This window comes from Cotesia typhae, unplaced genomic scaffold (genome assembly GCF_013202065.1).
Source record: "Cotesia typhae breed Kobodo isofemale line unplaced genomic scaffold, CoteBio_Ctyphae contig_33, whole genome shotgun sequence".
Lineage (NCBI taxonomy): Eukaryota > Metazoa > Arthropoda > Insecta > Hymenoptera > Braconidae > Cotesia > Cotesia typhae.
The window spans coordinates 356,587-370,745 of NW_027423741.1; the positions used below are offsets into that span (position 1 = coordinate 356,587).

The window sequence follows — 14,159 nt, forward strand, 5'->3', positions numbered from 1 at the left end:
TATAAAGTGAACCTTTTTTTTTTATGAACGGTTATATTAAAAATTTTATGTGTATAAATTCTTGTAATTTTTAAACGTCGGTATGAGAAAATGTTGCTTACACGAAGTTTATAATTAAAAAAAAAAAAAAAAATTATAAATATTTTTATATTATTAGTGATTAAAGTTTACCTGTAAGGTTTTGTGCGGGGAAATTCGCGTGGATGTAAAAAAAATGTATGTAAAAATATAAGTATAAAATAAAATTATGTATTAAAAAATATTTTATATATTTAATTGTATGTATTAGATTGTGGTGGTAAGAAGATGAGAGTTGAGCAATAAATACTTGGAAATACTTGTCTATCGAGACGTTGTATGACGTAATATGTGAATCAAAAAATAGATTTCATATATAAGTGGAACAAGAAAGTTTGTGAAATATATATATATATATATATATATATATATATATATATATATATATATATATATATATATATATATATATATATATATATATATATAATATAATATCTTAATACATTGAGATTTTCATGGACGTCTACGCTTCACGTCATATATTATATAGGTATGTAAGTTAAAAATAAATTTTAAGCACACAGTTTGATCAAGTGGGCTTATATTTTTACTATTTAAACATATGAATTTATTCATCGTGAGTCAAAGCCTGTACGACCGGAAGGAATGCTCTAATAATGTGCAATTATTTTTAAAAATATTACTTGCTTTTGAAAGAGGTTAAAATGATGAATCAATGAATTTTTAATTATTTATTTTTATAAATAACTACTCTATTTGGCTATGATTTTTTTTTTTTTTTTTTTTTTTTTTTTTGTTATCAAAAAGATATCGAGGACCGAAATAAATACTTGCTCCCAATAATCTAAAAGTAATGTAGGCAATAATAATAAATCGAGATTTTCCATGGGTTTTCTGCCAAGAAATATATTTTAGATTAATGGTACTTTTAATGTATATTAAAAGTTGCTCAAGGCCAGATACATTAATTATATTTTGGAGCTTAAATCACTTAATGATTTTGCTGTTGACTTACTATTTTTCTCACTGTTTATCTGGTCATTTCTAAGTAAGGGCCTTTATATTCTACAATTTAAGTTATTTAAAAAAAAAAAAAAATTAATTAAATTTGGTGACAATAACTAAAAATTAATTATTCAAAGGGTAAATTTGTACAGAGTAATGAAACTAAAGCTTTTATAAAAGAGTAAAATAAACCTCAGAGATTCAAAGTCTTTTTCATTTTTTTGACAAAATAATATTGCAATTTTCTTAAGCGAATAATTTATTTTTGAAATAAATTTCACTGTTATTAAAAAAATTTTTTTTTTTAAATCGCTCGAATTTAATATTTTCTTACTTTGAGGTCTGTCTTTATCTTATTAACTAACTAATTCCTAAATTTAATCAAGATGGGATAATTTACAAAAATAAACATCAGAGTGAAGCTCTGTAAGTAAACTCACAACTTGCAGGTGCAGAAGTAAGTAAGTAAATAACCAAAAAAATAGAGCCAATTACAAGGAAATTTTTCATCTAGGCATTTAACCCCAGAGTGTGCTCAGTAAAATAAAATAAAAAAGTTTTTAAGTAAAATATAAAAGATTTTCTCTTACAAATGTACCAAGAAATTCTTCTCTATTCTTTATTCTCTATATCTATATCTATTTCTTTTATTATTATTTCAACAAATTGTTTTTATTCTTCTTATTGCAGTTGATCCTACTTCGTAGAGTAATCTACGAGATCCTTTTCTTCAACCTCCATCATCCCAATGGGAGAATTAGTTTCTGGGACACGACGCTCGTGGTTATCACTTCGAGACTTTATCACACCTCGTGGGCTCAATATCTTTTCTCTTTCATTTTTATTCCTTTCTTAGCTGTAAATAATCCGGAATTGTTCAAAAAGTTCTTTACTCTTTTCTTAAAATCCACCCTCCAGTTCCCGTTTTCTTTCCAGTGGTAGTTGCTTCACCTCCCTTTCATTTCTCGTCATCACTTCTTTTTCTCTTTTACTCTTATTACATGTTTTTTTTTTTTTTTTTTTTCAATTTATTTTTCTTCAAAATTTCATCGCAAATACCCTGACTTTCCATTTACACATTTTTTTTTTAAATTTTTCATGCTCATTTAAGAATATTTTTACTCATAAAAACATTTTTTACCTTTTCTTCTCTACTTCACTTCATTTTTTTTATTTATTTTTCACATTTTAGCGTTTTAAATTTTTAATATTTTTCTTGCATTACTTAGATGTTGTGTCAAGAATGTTTTTAAATTTCATGGAATCCAAATATTACAAATGTTTATTTAAATTTATCATTTATTTTAAAAATACTGCTGTAAAATTAAAAAAATAATTTATACTTAATCTTTAATGTTTTTTTAACACGCAGTTAATAAAATAATAATCGTTAATTATTGTCAGTCGCATTTTATCGTAATAGTTTTATTGATCCGGATAATTTGATAACACGAAGGCAATTACTGAAATTTATACCGATATTGAGGGAGCGTTTAAGTATGATGTAAGCAGACCAGACGATGAGAATTAAAATTATTTTCACCAAAAATTTTTATTTTGATGCTTGAAATAATGAAAAAATAATTCTAGTTTTTATTTTACGAAAAAAGTAAAAATAAGAAATCATTTAAGGTCAACTTATATAATTATTGATACTTGAATCCTGACTAAAAAACTGATAACAAAGTTAAGTTTAAAGGCACACCCAAATCGTTTAATTTTAAGTCTATTTTCTTGCAGGAATCATCGACTAAAGTCTACTTATTAAAGAAAGTAGAGGAAGATTCCTGTGGTAATTGCGAGTGAATAATAATATTAGAGTAAAGACGACGGTAAATGATTAAAAAGGTTCGACAAAAAAAAAATCCGTCATCGTACCTCTAGTGAAAATAAAATATATAAAACAAAAAAAAAGTAGCTTCCGCAAAGATTGCATTAACTTTTACAACCGCATTGATGGAGTGTCGGAAAATTAAATTCCACTAATTTTATACTTTTTCCAATAAAATCTATTTACTACCTCTCAAGCTGAAGATGGAGTTAAGGGCAAGTTAAAGAGATTAATTATACGCCGTAGAGTCAGGGTACGAGGAAATAATAGCGCTGAAAGTAGAAGTGTTGGTGGAAAAAAAAAAAAATAGAGGACGGAAAAAATTAAAAAAAAAAAAAAAAAAAAAAAAAAAAAAAAACAACAACAACAACAACAAACTCACACGGTTTACTAGACTTTATTAAATGCACTTTTTACAACAATCTCACTCAGTAATTTACGAAGGGGTTTTTTTTTTCAGTGAAATTTGTTTTCATTTTTATTTTTAGTTTTTTCTACTTCATTTCTTCATTTAACTTGTGCTTTTTTATTTACGGTTTTAAAAACGCGCACGAGAATTTTCATGATCATCCTATGTTCTATGTTATGGTTTTTCATTTCGATAGAAATGGAAAAATATTTTTAATTTTTTTCCTTAACAGCAGCCAAAGTTTAAACTGTCAATTAATTTACCACCGGGGAGTATATTTGTACTAACTGCTGTAGTTAAGTGGAATTTTTATTATTTCTTCTCTATTTTTTGTGTCAGATCTGAATTAGAAATTTTTAAATAAAATTTTTAAAGTTTAATTTGCTGCGCTGGTCCACAAATCAGTAATAATATCAGTTTTAGTTTTAATTATAATTTACATATTTATATTTAGTAACCACTTATAAAATAAAATTAGTAGACGAATAATATGAATTGAAGATTAAAAGAGTGTGTATGGGATAAAATAACATAAAAGAAGAAAAAGTAAAGGGAAATGTTTAGGTAAAAACACGGTAGTGGGATGAAAAAAAAAAATTGAGATGTAATTAAATCGGGCGTCGACGGGAATTGGGAGATAAAGGAGTAGGATTATACGAGACGTCGTTAGCAAAAACGAGCAAGTCCTGTTAGCTGTTAGCTGTTAATACTGGTTGCTCCTGGCTCTGGCTCTGGTACTACTGCTCCGGTCGGTGTACTTGAGCTATATAACTATCCTCTTTTACACTCAACTCTCTGTTTTTCTATCTCTTGAACTTCTAGACTAGACTAGACGGATTCCAATGAACGGACGGATGAGAGAATACGCGTTAAACGAAAACCGATATAGCTTAATCCGATCGAGATTTCGTTTTCCTTCCGTCTGTTTTGTTTTGTTATACTTTTTATTTCTTCACTTTTTCCACTTTCCTATTAGTTTTTTTTTCAACACTGCACTGGAGATTCCAATTATTACCATACTGAAAAATAATAAAAAAAATTAACGGGATAATAGTAATGAAGATAAATATTTTTATGTCATTTCTTTTCTTTATGTTAAATATTAATATATTTAATTTCGTGTAAAGAAAGACTAATAAGTCTTTTTAAAATTTAATTAAGGTATTTTGAGCGTATGAATTTTTTTTCTTTATTATAAAACTTAGAAGTAATAATAACCACAACTTTTTTTAGAAAAATGAACAAAAATTTTTTTTTAAATTTTCTTTTTTTAGTCTAGTAATTGTCACAAATAAGATAAAGTGTCAGAGATGAAGAAACGAAGAATAATATCCTATTTGTTTACAAATCTCCTATTTGTCTCGAATTCACAGTTTCAGTATAGTAGTTGCATGTTACATTGTGTGCCGCTGAATATAGACTACCGATTTTCCAGCAAGGAACACGGTAAAATAGAACACAAGAAGACTAAAAAGGGATTAAGGTTGTAGGTAGTATAGTAAGAAAGACGAGCTCTAGTTAGTGACATCACGTAAAGCTTGATACGTGATCCGAGTTTAGCAGCAGTAGATGAAAGACTGATGCGACAAAAGTTTGCTTACTCACGTAATCACACTAGATCCTAACAATTTAAACTATTGGCTTAATTTTTATATTGCTTACACATATATTATCTATTAAATATACACGATACTTGTAGTGGTTAAATATCAACTCAGTAAATTTAATTAAATTTCATATTATTATTATCATTATCATCATCATCATCATCATCATCATCATTAACTGCGTAAGATATTTTTGCATATCGAAAATTGATTTAAAAAAATCCCAACAGTTGAGATTATATCTTATCACATTTCACGAACCAGTAGATTAGATAATTAGAATTATACAAGATATATTATTATCATTTGATTATCTCTGAATGATTAAATATAGATCTCCATTTTCCCGTCTGATTATTTGGAAAATTATTTAATCTACTAAATTAATTTATCGTTGAAATTTAAGCTATTAAATTTTTTCCAAAAACAAATAAATATTATTATTATTATTATTATTATTATTATTATTATTATTATTATTATTATTATTATTATTATTATTATTTCAAAATTAATTAAATAACTTTCAAACAAAAAAAATTAATTCCAGTTCATTAGCATATTCATTCGTACAACTTTCATTATTTCCAGTTACTCCAACTTGTTTTCAGTCGGTGTAAAAAACAATAATTAAAAAAAAATAAAAAAGAGAATCTTAGAAGTATTTTGAGTAAATTTGTCAGTTTTTAGATTCAAAAAAATTATAGAAGGGGAAAAAATTTATAATAGACATGTATAATTGAATATTTAGTAAATTTTTAAAAAGCAAAACTTGTGTCGTGCATTAATTCCATAATTAAGGACACTAGATGGTATACATGAAATTTGGTAGCAATTAACAGCCCGAATGTAAGCATGTCCCTGTAGACGACGTATTATAGACATAGAGGCAAAACAAGTCCAGTGGAGTATGTATGCATTCCAAGTGGTAACGCAGGATATTTGAAGCAAACCCCGTGAGGTAGTTTTCCCGCCTGGAGCTCTAAAACTTGCCACGGAAACCACCTAATCCAGTTCACCTCGTACTCGGTACTATTGCAACTATCTTGCTCGAACATCCCCATTTTCTCCTTAATATACTTCTTCCTCATACCAATAACAACTCCTTTACACACGTTCTGTCGTCATCCAGCATCCACCAAATAACAGTGCCTTAGTTTCAACCGCCAGTTTTCGGTACACTGAGTCTCCAAAATCCTTGAGTGCATCCTGCTAAAATATACGCCACACCAGAATCAGACATAATAGAACCTACAACATTTAGCTTTGGCTAAACTTACGCACCATTATACTCTTGTACCCAAGATTATTACACCTCATGGCTTTTTATCTTATAATTTATCAATATTACAAATGTATATAAGTATAAGCTAGAAGAAAATGGCCAAAGTCAACCTGTATTTATGCATTTATGAATTTATGCATTTATGCATTTATAAGTTGATATTAAATTATTTTTTAGTGACAATAGTAGGACAATATTTATATTAATAAAAGATAGACTTAGAATGAGACTTATTACTTAGATCTTCCTATGAAATATATATTCCGTCCCTTATCCATTTCTCTGTACACTACATTACTCTAGTCAGTAGCTCTATATATAACCCGTAATCTACTATCCAGCTTATAATATGTGCGGCACCCAATATGTATTTCTACATACCTATATTGTCTGGATGTATTAGTATTGTGTAGTGCAGTGTGGAAACTTGTCAACGAACATGGATCTCAACGTCAGTGGCAGATGCCGTGTAATTCTTGACGCTAAGATGCACACGCTTACTTCTACTATTCAATTTTACTGATAATCATGTTATGTAATATCTAAATTTTAGTTATTGTTACCATTAATTCAACTGATAATAGGAATAAAAACAGTTTATATATTCTACTTAATAGTTTTTTTTTTTTTATGGAAAAATTTTTATTTATATTTTTTCCCTGGAAGGGATTTTTGAATGATGCATTTTTATTGTATATTATTTAAGATGGAACGGTAGCGTGAAGAAAACATAAATTAGCAGTGGCAATAGTTACACAATATTTTGTAAAGATATATTTGTATAAGTTTAACAATAAAAATAGAATAGAATATCATTGATATTGATTCTCGGTCGGTTCTTTAGTGCCGCCAGCTCGTCGCCATTCAGCTGACTCACGCACATCCCCATCGCCGGAATCGATAAGAGACGGATTATAAATTGCGATTGTATGCACCGAAACTCTCATTAAATAGCATATCAATGTGCTCCAGTGCCAATTGAGCTATTCAATGATCATTATTATTGGACATATTTATTAAATCAACTTTTATATTTTAAAACGCTCAAAAATGGATTAAGGAAAAATTTTTTTAATTTGATGATTTATTGATAAAAATGCTCATGAACATATTAAGCAATTTAAATTATCTGTCTATTTTATTAATCGATACAATTGAACACAATTCGAATGATAAATAGTTTGGAAATAGAATTTGAATATTAAACTGTCAATGATCCTAATGCATTGAAGCTAAGCAAAGGTCGAAAGAAATATTATCACTGGAGAAATAATTCACCGAATGGTAGAAAGATAAACGTGCCGTAAATATATGTTTATCTAGGAGTATATTTATATTTAATAGGTATATAGCTGGGTGATTGTCTATGTGGTTATGAATATTTCCGAGGGTACGAGCGGAGGTGATGTATACGTAAGTAAGACAGGCAAAACCTCTGGGAAAAGCTTTAGTGGAAGTGTTACACCAGCCATCGGAAATTGAAACTGACTCAGGGCACCTACATATTTTATCCCCGTATACGTTATTTTGCGGTGAAATATAAATTCAAAATCACTGTAAAAAATCGTATTTTTTAAATTTTAACGTTTACGACGCACTGACGATAAAGTACGATAAGGTGAATGGACTAAGATAAGAATTGTATAATATCACGATAAGTCGCATTATGCGCGCTTATTAATTTATTGCTCTTGAAATGTTATTTAATTCAATTTTACTGTTTTGATTTCCTTTTTTTTCTTTTTTTTTTTTTAGGTTCCGTCACAACTGCTCAACCTTGATTAGATCTTAAAAAAATTTTTTTTTGCTTCAATTTAATTAAAAAAAATTATTTACACTCACGAAACTAAAATTTTTGAGTTCAAAATAACTTTGTTTATTTTTCTTACATTAAAAATTGAAACATACAAAGTAGAACGAATTTATAAATATCATAATTAACGTATGTTTTTTAAATTCTATAATTTTATAATTGGAAATAAATCAATTCTGTTAAAAATACTATCAACAGAAGATTTTTTTGTTTAAAATGAAAAATCAATTTCAGTAAGCTTCAGTAAGTATTGAGTATATTTTTTTCTGAGATTCAAAAATTTACTCTACTTTCATATTATATCCTTAGCTTAAAAATTATTTCAAAGAAATCGTTAAAACTAATCGTATTTCAAACACCCAAATGTGCAAGCCATGTGTCGCTACAGACATTCGACACTTTTTTTTTAAATAAAGTATAAAAGTAAATATAAAACTTGAGATAGATACAGCTAGAATAATATTGGTGTTTTTGGTAAGCTGTTGAGAATTCTAACTAAAAATTTAACTTTTCTTTATATTAATAAAATAAAACTTATTTCCTTCAATGTTAAATAAAAATATATATTTTTACAGACAATGGAGATTTTTGTGACTGATTATTAGATAAAAAAAAAAAAAAATTCACCGCAAGAAACTTAGCCTAGAAAATTTTTTTATCTTTAATTATCAAAAAATTAATTTTCAATGGTTTATTTCATTGGTCTAGAGTTTTAAAATAATATATCCTTCTCTATTTTTCCATTCCTATTTTTCAATATCCAACTCTTAATTTATTATCAATAAAACCCCAATATATTTTCCCATAAATAAAAATTTTATTACATCGATTAAATTATTTCCTCCGGCTCGGTTTTTTTCCATACTTTTTACCAAATACCTTGAAGATTACAACACACCGAATTAGATATGCAATAATAATAATAAAAATGTCCGCTCAATAAACACTGTCAAAGATGTCAAACATTACAAGCTCCATTGAGCACCAATACGACATTATATATCCCACATCTAAAACGTGACATTCAGTGAAACTTATCTAACAAAAAAAACCAATAAACCGAGTTTCCGGAAATTGTTTCTCAATGTTAATATAATTGATCAAGTCCAAGATCAATGGAAGAACGATTGAACAATTGACATCCAACAATCAACAATTACTCACATATGTATATTTAAACTTTTAAAATATTACTTCTGTGTGTAGTTATAATCATAAAATTCAAAAGATCTTTTGCACAAAAAAAATAAATACCGTTACGCAAGCCGCGAGTCGTACGTCTGCTTCTACTCCTTTAATTCACAATTTACGTGAAATTTTACTAGAAAAATAAAAAATTAAATATCAAACTTATTACTTGCAACATAAATTTGTTATCATTAAATCATTAATATTTATCGAATCTAATTGACATAAATAAAAAAAAAAAATTTTTTTTAACATAATTTCGTAATTAACTCACATCAGGTATCACATGATTAAAAAAAAAAAAACCTAATTATCCGACATTTTCAATACACATGTGAATTATATTTGTCTGTCATTATGCCTCAACTACAGATACAGATATGAATAACACAAATACATTGTAGATTATACGAGTATCGCGTGCTATGCTGGATCGAGGATGTAATGTACAGTGTACACATACTTATACGGACATTACATACATGTAATAGAGACTTTATGTACGAACAAACACACACTTTCTCAACTATGCCAAGTTCTCCGTAACTGTAGGCCTCGTGTCGGTATACATAAAGCCTCCAGTCCAAAAAGGGGCCAGTGTAAATCGGCCTTCTGTCCGTGAAACGTCGATCGACTGGTGTAAGTTGTCAGACGATAATTAGTCTAAGTAACGATTAAAATAACAACTGGTGGATTATTTATTATTTACATTAATTGATTATTGATTAATTAAAAAAATATTTCAATCTACTAATTTGATGGTTTAAAAATAATCAGCTGTTGGATTTGTAAAACGTGGTGTTCTTTGTGTTTGATCGTTAACGATCGGTGGACAAAAGGTAAATGACATCAGGAAATAATAATATATACTTATCGTCAGTTAGGTGTATTTTTACATGTGATTTATTCATTTATAAATTAAATATTTTTTTAGAGTATTATCTACAATTTGAATGATTTTGCGGTTTTAAATTGGCACGTCAAATTTTGAAATTGATTTAATTTAATTATTTTATGAAAAGTGTTGACTTAAATTAATTAATTAAACCAGATGGAAGATGTTTAAATAACAAGACCAGAAAAAAAAGTTACGCCTTAACCTCGTGTACTTAACTGACGCATATTGGAGTTATTTCTGGAACTTTCCACTTCCCCTTACAGCTCAACCCTCGTGCCCTGACTAGACGGCTTTTACTTTTACATATATTTGTATTGCTATACACATCTTTCCTCACATTAACATCTTACCTATTACATCATAGCTTGCTATTGGTATCAACTGGGAATTGAAAAATAGAGCTGTATCAATAATAATATTGTATTTAATGTCGTTGTTAAATCTAAAATTTAAGCTCAATTTTGTTCTTCTGAGAACGTAAGATCTCTAACGTGCGTTTAATCTGGCCTTGCTCTCCAATAATGCTCTTGACCGAGTTTGCTTGTTACAAATAAACTTTACACTTAATACTTTAAATTCGAAATGTTCATAAGCGGCTTTTGGGTTATCTTAATAATAGTTATCTTAATAACACATGCTCATTATTACGCGATGATTTAGTAGCTCGTACTTGATTACTATGATAGGTTAATAATTGTTTTGCTTATTGATTTTTTTTTTTTTTTTTAAATTAGTCGAGGATGCAGTCTAAAAAAATACCTTTTTTGTTTCACAAAAAAAAAAAGCTCTCTCTGATTTTTTCGTATTGCTGACTACATTTCACATTATTGAAAATTTTATTAGTTACTCCAAAATGATTTTTACTTAAATTTTATAGAAAAAATTTTTACTCCACTTTTTTTTATGAAAAATACATTTTTATTTTTAAGATAATTATACCCGATAAATTGTTTATATTCCATCGGAGTTGGAGTCCAAAAATTTAATAGTTTATTATCGTATTTATCAGCAGTTTCGTGACCATAATACATTTCAATAATTAAATATATATATATATATATATATATATATTAAAGCTAATACTAGAATAACCGCAGTGCGTCAATATCATTTGAGATAATAAATTCCAAAGGTTTGTATTACAACTTTTATCGTCTTAGGTTGTATACAAACTTACAGTCATCATTTACACGCGCAATTATTAATTACAATAACAATATAAATACTTATCAACGTATATATAATAAAATACGAGTTAAAATGTATAAGCGTGTGAATAAATGGTTACGTCACTTGAACTAGACCTAATTAATTTTTCTAACTCGCATGCTGTGCTATAAATGAAAGTTTTATTTGTGGTAATGACTCCTCGCAAGTCAATGAGGGTAAAATGTTTTTATTAAGATACGCCGAGCTCAATTAATAATTAGTTATTTAATAAAAAAATAAAAGATATGAGAGCGGGAATTATGAGCAAAAATAAAACAGAGGGTAGATAAATAAATTATTCGGTATATTACAATCAGCTGTCATTATTTGTATAGAGTTTAATGCTTGTATTGATCATAAATCAATTATTTTTCAAAAAACAATTTAAGGAGAAAAGAAATTAAAAAAATTAAAAATTTTCTCAATAAATAAAGCGACAAATTTTTTTTATACTCCTCAAATTTTATTTTTATAATTATTCTATTTTTTAAGTTGTCATTTAAATATGAACATAAATTATAAAGTTATAAAAGATGCTTTATTGTTTACTCCATTCTTTTAAATACTGACAGATTCAATTAACGTCTCTGTCACGTGCTTGCTAACAGTGTCGTTAATAAAGCAAAACATTGTATCGAATTACAATTTTTTTGAATAATAATAATAATAATAATAATAATAATAATAATAATAATAATAATAATAATAATAAAACAAAAAAAAACAAATGATTTTTACACGGTTAAAAATCAGTATGACAAAAAAAAATTTTTTTACATAAGTAATATTTAAAGGAGTCAAGGTAAAATTCAACTAATTATTATAAAACACTATAAAATTCCTTTAAATACAACTTAGCTAACCAATCAATCATTGTAACAATTAAATTTAAATAAAAATAGATTTTATACTCATGAAATGCAAAATGAAGCTCAGATAAATTTTTTTTATCAATGTACAACTCATATCAGATTTTTTATGATCATATATGAAGCTCTGAGACAATTAAAATTTAGTTAAAGATGCAATGGGTAATTCATTTGATAATTTTTATTTAAACCATATCATTTTTCTTAATCATATCAAATTATATAAGCGCCGTAAAATAGTAGATCACTTTTCGAATCGGCTAATCGTTAATGTGCATAATGTTGTAGTGTAAATATAATACATTTGGCAAGACAAGAAATAAATATAAAGTTGATATAATTTATTAAACAGATTTTGTGTGTTTTTAGACAAAACTATATTTTATTTTATACAGAAGATTGTAAGATTCTAGGCGACATATAAACATGAAAATTTAGCATGCGTGTGCAATACAAGTATGATGCCACCGGAAACATGTAAATCTGGCAACGTTGTTTCACTTTGCATTGCCGTTCTATAATCAGAAACGATATTGAACTTTTCTTCTCTCACTTTTAGCGGTTATCTCACTCGTTTCTCTTCTAATCTCGCTTGTCTGCATGGCTACATGACTATTATATTATATATACATACCTTTAACTCGGTACTCGGTACGGGCACCTTTGAGTAGCCAATCGATTGTAGAAAGTAATCTACCGCTTGTATCGCTCTCCATTTAAATATATTAAATAAGCTATAAAAAAAAAAAAAAAAAAAAAAAAAAAAAAAAAAAAACTACTGCGTTAGATTTTCTTATATTGATTTATTTTTATATTTAAATTTACTATTATTGATATTTTAACTAAAAATGATACTCAATATTCATGGCAAGCGTTATTGATTGGGGTACGCAATGATGTTTGTAATTTATTTGATGGTTGTTGGCTTGTTTGCTTTTAAGATTAACATTTTCTTTTAGGAGAAACTGAGAAACTTTTATTTTTATGTATACATAAAACTGATCTCTGTAAATACAATTTTGTAAATTATTAATTTCTCAAGGTTTAAATTGAAATGTACGTGGGAATTAATGATTATAATTTTAAAATTAAACAATTATAAAATTTTTTTACCCTCCTGATTTGTGCATTAATTCAATTTTTATTAAAGAACATTTTTTATGATTTCAGATCGAACATAACTTTACTGGTGAATGGCTGGCAAGCGGGGCTAGAAGGCCCTAGAATTTATCAAATCGCACGTGCGATTAAACAGCCCGTAACCGATGAGTGTTAGTATAAAAAAAAAAGTTTAATCATTCCCTAGTACCTAGCACATTACCTCGAGGGTGAATGTCTAATCGTTTTTACGATCACGAATGTCATTAAAATTTAATCATCGTCATTATCATTGCTCTCATAACACTCTATTACTACAATTATGATACGATGATAATCCGACTCCAATAATATAATAATGACAACTGGAGGAGTACATAGTTAATAGTAGCAGCAGTAGTAGTAGTAGTTTGAAATTATCCGGTCAGCGGTATTTCAATGACTAATACTTGACGAATGACTCTACTCACATCACGACAAATACTTAAATGAAACGCGTGTCTGCTATGTTATGCGCGCGTGTATGCTTTATTTATACTTTACTTCTTATTTTGTACCATATGATTGTCCCTTCATATAAGTTTGCTTAATAAATTTAAGTGAGGTGCGGACATGTGATCCATTTGTGAGTCGGTGATATAGATAAACGTTACTTAAATTGAGTCCAATAAATGCTGCACAGCAGTTCACCCTTGCATTAAAATTCTTGAGATATTTAATTGATAAAAAAAATTAATTTTCTTTAAAAAAAAAAAAATTTTAAAACGAGGAAATAATTTTGACTCAAGTAGAAAATTTTATGACATTTTTCAAAATTTATTATTTTTATTAACATTACAAGCTCCAAAACTTGAAAAAAATTTTGAAACTAAGCAACTACTAAAAAATTTAATTAAGAATTGACT

General features: G+C 27.4%; 1 protein-coding gene across 6 annotated transcripts in view; it reads left to right on the forward strand.

The window, feature by feature from the left end:
- Window positions 1–9,774: 9,774 nt before the first annotated feature.
- Mdr49 (Multi drug resistance 49) overlaps window positions 9,775–14,159 on the forward strand; it is a 37,276-nt gene continuing 32,891 nt past the window's right edge. For all 6 annotated transcript variants that reach the window (XM_074241323.1, XM_074241329.1, XM_074241321.1 and 3 more), the window contains exons 1-2: window positions 9,775–10,019; window positions 13,327–13,427. The gene's annotated coding sequence lies outside the window, so the exon portion shown is untranslated. The remainder of the gene's footprint in view (window positions 10,020–13,326; window positions 13,428–14,159) is intronic.